The sequence below is a fragment of the Otolemur garnettii genome, unplaced genomic scaffold, assembly GCF_000181295.1.
Source record: "Otolemur garnettii isolate 467f Iridium unplaced genomic scaffold, OtoGar3 scaffold00189, whole genome shotgun sequence".
In the NCBI taxonomy this organism is placed as follows: Eukaryota; Metazoa; Chordata; class Mammalia; order Primates; family Galagidae; genus Otolemur; species Otolemur garnettii.
The window spans coordinates 2,536,497-2,544,777 of NW_003852584.1; the positions used below are offsets into that span (position 1 = coordinate 2,536,497).

Consider the following 8,281-nt stretch of genomic DNA (forward strand, 5'->3'; position numbering starts at 1 on the left):
GCCCAGCTACTTTTTGGTTGCAGTTGTCATTATTCTTTAGCAGGCCAGGGCTGGGCTCAAACCCACCAGCCTCGGTGTATGTGGCTGGCACCTTACTCACTGAGCTATGGCCCTGAGCCTCATCGGGAGTGTCTTAACCAGTGTATATGGCTGGCGCCCTACTCACTGAGCTATAGGCCCTGAGCCTCATCAGGAGTGTCTTAACTACCACTCTCTAAAGTTTGTTTTCCTGCATTCAGAATTATCCCCAGCAGCAGGTAGAGAGATCTTTCTAAACCATAATACTCATCGTGTTCTTCCTTAGCTCATAACACTTCAGTGACTCCCTACTGCCTGGGGAAGAAGTGTCAGCTCTTCAGTTCCATTCTTTCCCATCTACACAGTCTCATCTCCTGTCCCACAGAATTTTCTCTACTTTACATCTACTCTGCTGCAACCACATCATTGCCCACACACAGAATCTGAAAAGAAAGCATGCCCTTCTGTCCTTCTGAGTTTTTGACTTATATGTATAATCATCTCTAACTGAATAGCTTTCCCCCTCATCTTAACTTGGATAACTCCTATACACCCTTCAATACCCAGCCCAAATGTTACTTACCAGAAGCCTTTCCTCATCTTCCCCAGGCAGAACTAGTTATTGTGTCCTTTGCCCTACAAAGGAGATTCTTGATCTTCACAGATCATTAGTGCCAGAGAAAGTCAAGTAAAAGTGAATCCAGTCTGAATGAGACTAAAATTTCTTTCTTTCTTTCTTTCTTTTTTCTGAGATACAGTCTCACTTTGTCACCCTTGGTAGAATGCCATGCCATCACAGATCACAGCAACCTCAAATTTTTGGGTTCAAGTGATCCTCTTACCTCAACTTCCCAAGTAGCTGGGACTACAGGTGCCCACCACAGTGCCCAGCTATTCTCAGAGATGGGATCCCACTCTTGCTTAGACTGGTCTCGAACGCCAGCTCCCCAATATGCCAGCCTCAGCCTCCCAGAGTGCAAGGATTATTGGTGTAAGCCACTACGCCTGGCCAAAGACTAAAATTTCATAGTAAATAGTGAAGGGAAAAAAAGGATTTGCTTGAGACTTTACCTTAAAAATGAAACTAAGTGAAACTAAAACTTATGGATATTTTTCTATCTTTAGCTATCAAAATTATAATTGCAATATTGCACTAATTCTTAAAATGAATAGACTATGAAGCCAGGGCTAATATATATTCCTTTTCTTTCAGGAGTAATTTTCTGATAAAAATTTGTTTGAAAGTGTTATTTGACATCTTTTTCTACAAGTTTAATACCACAATTACACAGAGAGTCATTTTCACAAAATTATTAAGAGATATCACCAATTTCCCAATGGGCCTTTCATTATCTTTTCATGATAAAATCATCCTCTTTTCAGCGCCTGTTCAGTCTTCTTGTCAATTTCCTCTTACTCAGTTATTTCTTAGTCTACAGCTGTCAGATGCCCTTTCGTCAATAACTTTGGGGGAGCTTTGAATAGTTTTCCAATATCACTTACATTGACTTCAGAAAATTCTATATTGTGGCAAGGATGGTGATTTCACTTTACAAATGATGACAAGCACTGTGAGACAGTCTGACCGACACCCAGGAAAGAGGGTGCAGATGTGATAGGCAGAGCCAGACCCTGGTGTTCAGCGAGGAGAGTTTCAGGCATCCTCAAACTACGGCCCACGGGCCACATGCGGCCCACCGAGGACATTTATCCGGCCCACTGGGTGTTTCTGCTGCCGCTGCCTGTCCTGCTTAGCTGCTGCCTGTCCTTTTAAACTATGGTCCGGCCCTCCCTTGGTCTGAGGGACAGTGACCTCGCCCCCTGTTTAAACAGTTTGAGGACCCCTGGTTTAGCTGGTCTGTAGTCAAGTTAATTATGTTCAACTAATGTCAATTTCTGGTTCTAATAATGCACTGAGGTTATGTGAGATGTAACCATTGGGGGGAGCTGGGTGAAGGGTACATACTCCTACTTGAACTCGAGCCAAGAGGGGCTCACGGAGACATGAAGACTAAATGTACAAGAATTAAACTTACAAATGACCACATCTTTTATTAACATTTTCTGATAATGATGACTTTTGCTTTCCTAAGCAATTTTATTACACACAAGAGGCAGGGGCTAGATAATGAATACTTAAGTTTTCACTAAGTCCTTCCGTTGAATTATAATTCCCTACTTAACTATTTACCGTCCCACATTAGATGGTGAGTTCTTTGATGGGCAGGACTAGGTTTTATTAATCCTTCTGTTTCCAATGCCCATCATAGGGCATCAGATTGAAGCACCCAGTAATGAATGAAAGAGTGAGATTAGGCCTATAACTTGGTCCTGACATAACTAAACCCTGGGAGAACACCTAATGGGCATGATCTGAGTTTCTGTCCTAATAACTGTTGCCTCAGGTGACAGGAAGCCTGCCCAAAGGGTTTACTTTCCAGGAGATGATTCTGCGTTCTCTTAGCAGTCGCAGGCAGATGGTGTTTGCCCACATACCTCTCTGGAGCCCCTAATCAGTGAGGAGAGCTTGGGGGATTTCAGGAGTCATGTGTTTGGGGAAACTCAGTTTTAGGTGAAGCCATCTCCATGGGCCCCTGAAAGTTGACCTATAGGTAAGGATTAGCTCTTCCCACTCTCCTTAGCCTCAGATTCAATGAGGGAGTTTTAGAGTTGGCTTTATTCCCCTGGAAGCTAACAGCTCCATCTGTAAAAGGGGGGTATTGAACCCTAAGCTGCTCTTATCTCCTTTCTTCTCCCTGACATTGATAAGAAAACAAAGCCCTTCTGCTCACTCTTGGTCTCTCTCCCAATGAGAGAAATACTTGTCTATCATTCTATACGTACGTTAATCAACTTGACTTTTAAATGTTTCGAAGGGGTCTCAGGGATACTTGCCCTTTTCCCCAAAGTTGGTTCACTGAAAAGATCAACTCAGAGTTATGGTAGACAAGAGAAAGGTTTATTTCAAAATATCATGCGCATGGGGGCAACCACAAGAATGACTTCCCAAAGTTTCAGTGATGATCAGTGGCTTTTAAAGATGTCTTTTAGAAGGGGAGGGAGAGAAATTGGGAAGTATACGTGTAGCAGGAGGTTGCTATGAGGGGAGGGGAGAGTGTAGATGGAGGGAAACAGACTGATTCGCAGATTAACCTGAGAGACAGGTCTTGTGCTTCAAATGACCTCAGGGCCAGGTCTATTAGCATGTGATGAGGAGTCCAGAAGCCCTTTAAGATTTTAGGTAGATAGAGGAAAATCTTCATTCAGAGCTTCCTGATTATGACTTTACTGATTCAGAGTTTACTGATTACTTTAATTCAAAATAATTTTTATACCAAGGAACCATATTTTGGGGTAAAATTATCTCAGCTCCTTCAGTTTTTCGTAATGTGTTTTGGACCTCTTTCTATGTTAGAGCACAGGAATCTCCTTTATTCCTTTTAATAGCTCCACAGGGTAACACGCAATATCGTGAATTTAACCAAGTCCACTTAGTGATAGGTACTTATGTTGATCTGATTGTTTCAAAAAATACTGCAATGGTCATGCACATCCAATTTCCTAGATGTTGATGGTCACTGACAATTTGCCCACTACTATGGTTTGCATAGGGCTTATCCTCACCAAAACTTAAGTTGAAATCTGATCTTCATTGTGGCTATGCTAGAAGCTGGAGGCCAGGAAGAGGTATTTGGGTCATGAGGATGGAGCCCTCACAAATGGCTTGGTGAGTGCTTGTTCCTTTGAGATTGGATTTATTCTCACAGACATGGCTTGGTTCTGCAGAGAGTGGGTTGTTATAAAGCTGGGATGCCCTTCCGGTTTTGCCTCTTTGTACATGTTCATTTCCCCTTTGACCTTTTCCACCGTATTTTGATGCATCATGAAAGCCCTCACCAGAAGCCAGAGCCTTGACCTTGAACGTCCAGCCTACAGAACCATAAGGCACATACATCTCTTTTGTTTGTAAATTACCCAGCCTCAGATATTCTGTTAGAGCAACACAAAGCAGATTAAGACACCATCCAAAATGGTGTACCTGCTTTCACAGGTGCACTCGAAGCTAAGTCTTTTGAAAACAAAGAAATCACATTACCCATGATGACGATTCTTACCATACAATGGATGAATGAATCTCATCAGTTTCCTAACAACTTGTGGGGATGATGGGACTGGATGGTGATTGGTGTGGCTGTTATAATCACTCTCTATACCAAGTGGGGGTGAGGGAGCTAAACAGGCCAACCAGAGGAGGCAGCTCTCTAGGGGCTCTGCTTGCCCCGCACCTTCCCAGCCAGCTCCACTTCCTAGCTCCCTCTGGAGCTCAGCTCCTCGAAAGCATTATCTACACACCTCTGCCTCAGATTCCTCCTCTCTTGTTCTCTCTTAAACCTCCTCCAATCAGCTTTTACTCCTATATCCACCCAAAAAACTCTTGTCAAGGTCACTGTGGCCTCCTTATCATTAAAACCAATGACTGTCCAGCTTGAACAATCATCAGCGTTTGGCACACTCTGTCACTTTCTCCTTGAAAATACATTCCTCAGTTGGGAGTACTTTTCCTCATCACCTCTACCTCGCACGCCAGAGCACCCTTAGGCTCTGTCCTAAACTGCTTCTCTTTTCTCTTTTTTTTTCTTTCTTTCCTTTCCTCTCCTCCCCTTCCCTCTTTCCTTCTCTTGCTCCCTCTCTCTTTCTTCTTTTCCTCCTCTTTCCCTTCTTCCTTCTCCTCCCCTTTCTCCTCCTCTTTCAGACAGACTGTCACTCTGTTGACCTGGTCTATATTGCAGTGGTGTCATCACAGCTCACAGCAACCTTAAACTCCTGGCTTCAAGTGATCCGTCTGCCTCGGCCTCCCAAGTAGCTGGAAGTACAGGTGCCCACTACCACACCCAGTCAATTTTTCTATTTTTTGTAGAGATAGGGTCTCACTCTTGCTCAGACTGGTCTTGAACTCCTGAGCACAAGAGACCTTCCCACTTCAGCTTTCAGCCTACTATTATAGATGTGAGCCACTGTGTCCGGCCCCTCTTGTTTTTTCCGACCACACTTACTCCCTGGGTAATCTCATCCAGTCCTTTAAATACCATCCATATGCCCTTGATATTTACTTCACCAGACCTCCACTGGTGACTCAATGATCCTAATTCACTTCACAACCTGACTTCATATCCAATTCCTCCAAGAAGGGTTCTCAGACTAAGCCACCCAGGCTCACCAGTTCCCCATTCTCATCTCCAGCATTTGCAGTCACTGACAATACTGCAGCTTCGCTGGAAGCTTGAGATCTCGGAAGTTTTTCACAGATCAAATGGCCCATGTTGGGGAGCCAGGCAAACTGTCTGAAAGCTGTGTGACCTTGGGCAAGTTAATTGGCTTCTCTGAGCCTGTGAAATGAAAGCAGAAATAAATCTCCATGGTGGTTCAAAAATGAGACACATTCTGTGAAACACTTGAGCCCAGCACTTAGTAAGTGTCCATATTTGTCATTATAATTACCTTGAATTGGCCCTGCAAGGTAGATATTTTGACCACCATTTTACTGGCCTGTAGCACGCAGGGTAGAGCAATCTGTGTGGCTCAGAGCAGTATACGGGAAGTGAAACCCAGTTTCCTGCCTTTCTGGTCTACTTCCCCATGTCTTAGAGGATTCCCTTTCTGATATTGATTTCACACTCACTGAGATTCATCTCAGGTGTGAATTTTGAATGATGATCAGATTTTCAGTCTTGCCAGCAATGGTGACAACATGATGCTCTCTGGCCTTTGTGGGTGTTGAGAGCACACACATATGCTCCTGGAAGCTTTCACACTTGAACTGCTGGCAACCCTGCAGGGTGGGTAAGGCACATCCTCATTTTGCAAACAGAAAAACTGAGGCTCAGAGCAGCAAAGTCACTTGTTTGTAATCTCACAGCACAAAATGGCAAAAACCGTCATTAGAACTCAACTGCTAGCCTAGAGTTTACCCTCCATAAACTCCCATGCCTTCTCTTTTCCCCTCTGTTCTACCCCTAAAAGGTTCTACATTCAGCAGACACTCACTGAGAGCTCATAGGGAAGCTGCCACCTTCAGAGAGGTGTGTGACTGACCACCAGAGACCCCGAGAAAGACTCGAGGAGGGTGGGTGGGGTGAGCAGCTGCCTTGAGCTGACTCAGCCCTGGTAATTCTGTTCCCAGCTCTGGCTCTGCCTTCATGCATCATCTAGGGGATAATTCTAAGCACTTCAAATATTTTGGGAGAAAGTATCTCAAAAACAAGTTGGTTGTCTTTCATTTTTTTCATGGGACTTCCTCCCAAGATGGAGAAACCACAGGGGTAAGTTCTCTTTTCCAAATAAATGCATCAATCTGCTTCTCCAAATTTGAATTATGCAGAGGACAAAGATTCCCCAAACTCCTGCAAAGCCAGACTCTGCCCAGCTAGGAGTCAGCTTCATCTACTGCTTACCACTTTTCAACCCACAAATGCATTCAGCAGAGCTTACAAACATTCTGTGGGGGCACATGTGGTCGCAAAGTGAATGAATCATTGTCAATGTAAAAGGAAATATTGTCATGGAAGGTGGTAGGGGCTGAATCGAGTTTCTGTCCCCCAAATTCTTACGGTAAAACTCTAATCTCCAGTATCTCAGCATGTGACTATATTGGAGATAGGGTCTTTAAAGAGGTAATCACGATAAGATGAGGGCACTAGAGTGTGCCCTAATTCAGTGTGATTGACCAGGGCCTAGAGTGATGGCTCACGCCTGTAATCCCACCACTCTAGGAGGCTGAGGCAGGCAGATTGCTTGAGCTCAGGAGTTCGAGACCAACCTGAGCACGAGCAAGATCCTGTCTCTACTAAAAAATAGAAAAAAACTAGTCAGGTACCGTGGTGCACACCTGTAGTCCTAGTTACTTGGGAAGCTGAGGTAAGAGAATCACTGGAGCCCAAGAGTTTGAGGTTGCTGTGAGCTGTGATGACACGGTAGCACTCTTCCCCAGGTGACAGAGCGAGACTCTCTCTCACCAAACAACAACAACAACAAAGAAGTGACTGATCAGAGGAGGAGATGAGAACACAGACATATTCAGAGAGGAAAGACCATGAGAGCACACGGGAGAAGATGATCCGATCATCTATAAGCCAAGGAGAGAGGCCTTAGTAGAAACCAACCCTACTGACTCCTCCATGTCAGGCTTCCAGCCTCCAGACTTGAGAGAAAACAAAGCTGTTATTTAAAACCACGCAGACTTTGTTATGGCAGTCTGAACAGACTAATACAGTGGCTGTGATCTCCTCAGTTGGATGCAGTCTCCACTCCTCCCTATTGCCTTGCACAAGTCTGCTCTACTTACTAACATTGCTTGTCTTCTGACAATCTCTCAGCTTTTTAAAAAATGAATTGTTTTAATTCCAAGTGATACAGAATTTAGGGTAAAACAAAAACCAAAGTGCAGACTTTGGCAGGATTCTTGGGTGGTTGTACTTTAATTCACAGCTAAGGTAGGAATGACTAAGTGAAAATAAGGAGATGATGAGCCACTGTATGACTTTTTTTTTTTATGTAAGTGCATTTATTCTTAAATGCACAATAGGCTCTAAGACAACACTTCTTTTTAGCTAGAGGTGGCAGGAGATGTTATGGCAGGGAATACAGACCTTTAAATAGGAAACAAAGATCACCATTGCCTCAGGCACCAAGAACAGCTTATTTTTTTTTTTATCAGGTTTCTTTAAAAAACAAAACAAGACAAAAACACCAATACTGAGGCTCCAAGCCTATAGCACAGCGGTTATGGTGCCAGCCACATACACCAAGGTTGGCGGGTTTGAACCCAGCTGTAAGAGATAAGATCCCTTTGCTCAAGACATGGCAGTTCGCCTCAACGTGCTCCCTCAGGAGATTGTTTCTGTGAAGCATTTCCTTGAGGATCTGAGCTTCTACACTTGCCTATTGATGTGCAGGAATGTGTAGAGTGACTCTCCCTAGGGGGTGTGGAGAAACCTGAGGTGTTAGCTGGAGGATGGATAGACCGGTCTTGGAGCATTGGGTTCTATTCTCTGTCTTCCTCCTTCATTAGCATAATGTGTAACTTTACCTTGGGCCAGCGAGGACAACCAGGCTCCAAAATGTTTTACTCTAAACAAAGTCAATTGTATATGCGTTCCTCAGCCTTCACACTAAATTGTAATCTTAAATGGTTGCTTCTTCATGTTACTTGACTTCTTTGTATATGTGTTAAATTCTTACTAAATGTTGGAAAGTATATAAGATA

At 43.8% G+C, this 8,281-nt stretch overlaps 1 pseudogene; it reads left to right on the forward strand.

Annotated features, from left to right (window-relative positions):
• The first annotated feature begins 6,321 nt into the window (after positions 1-6,321).
• LOC100956340 overlaps positions 6,322-8,281 on the forward strand; it is a 17,719-nt pseudogene continuing 15,759 nt past the window's right edge.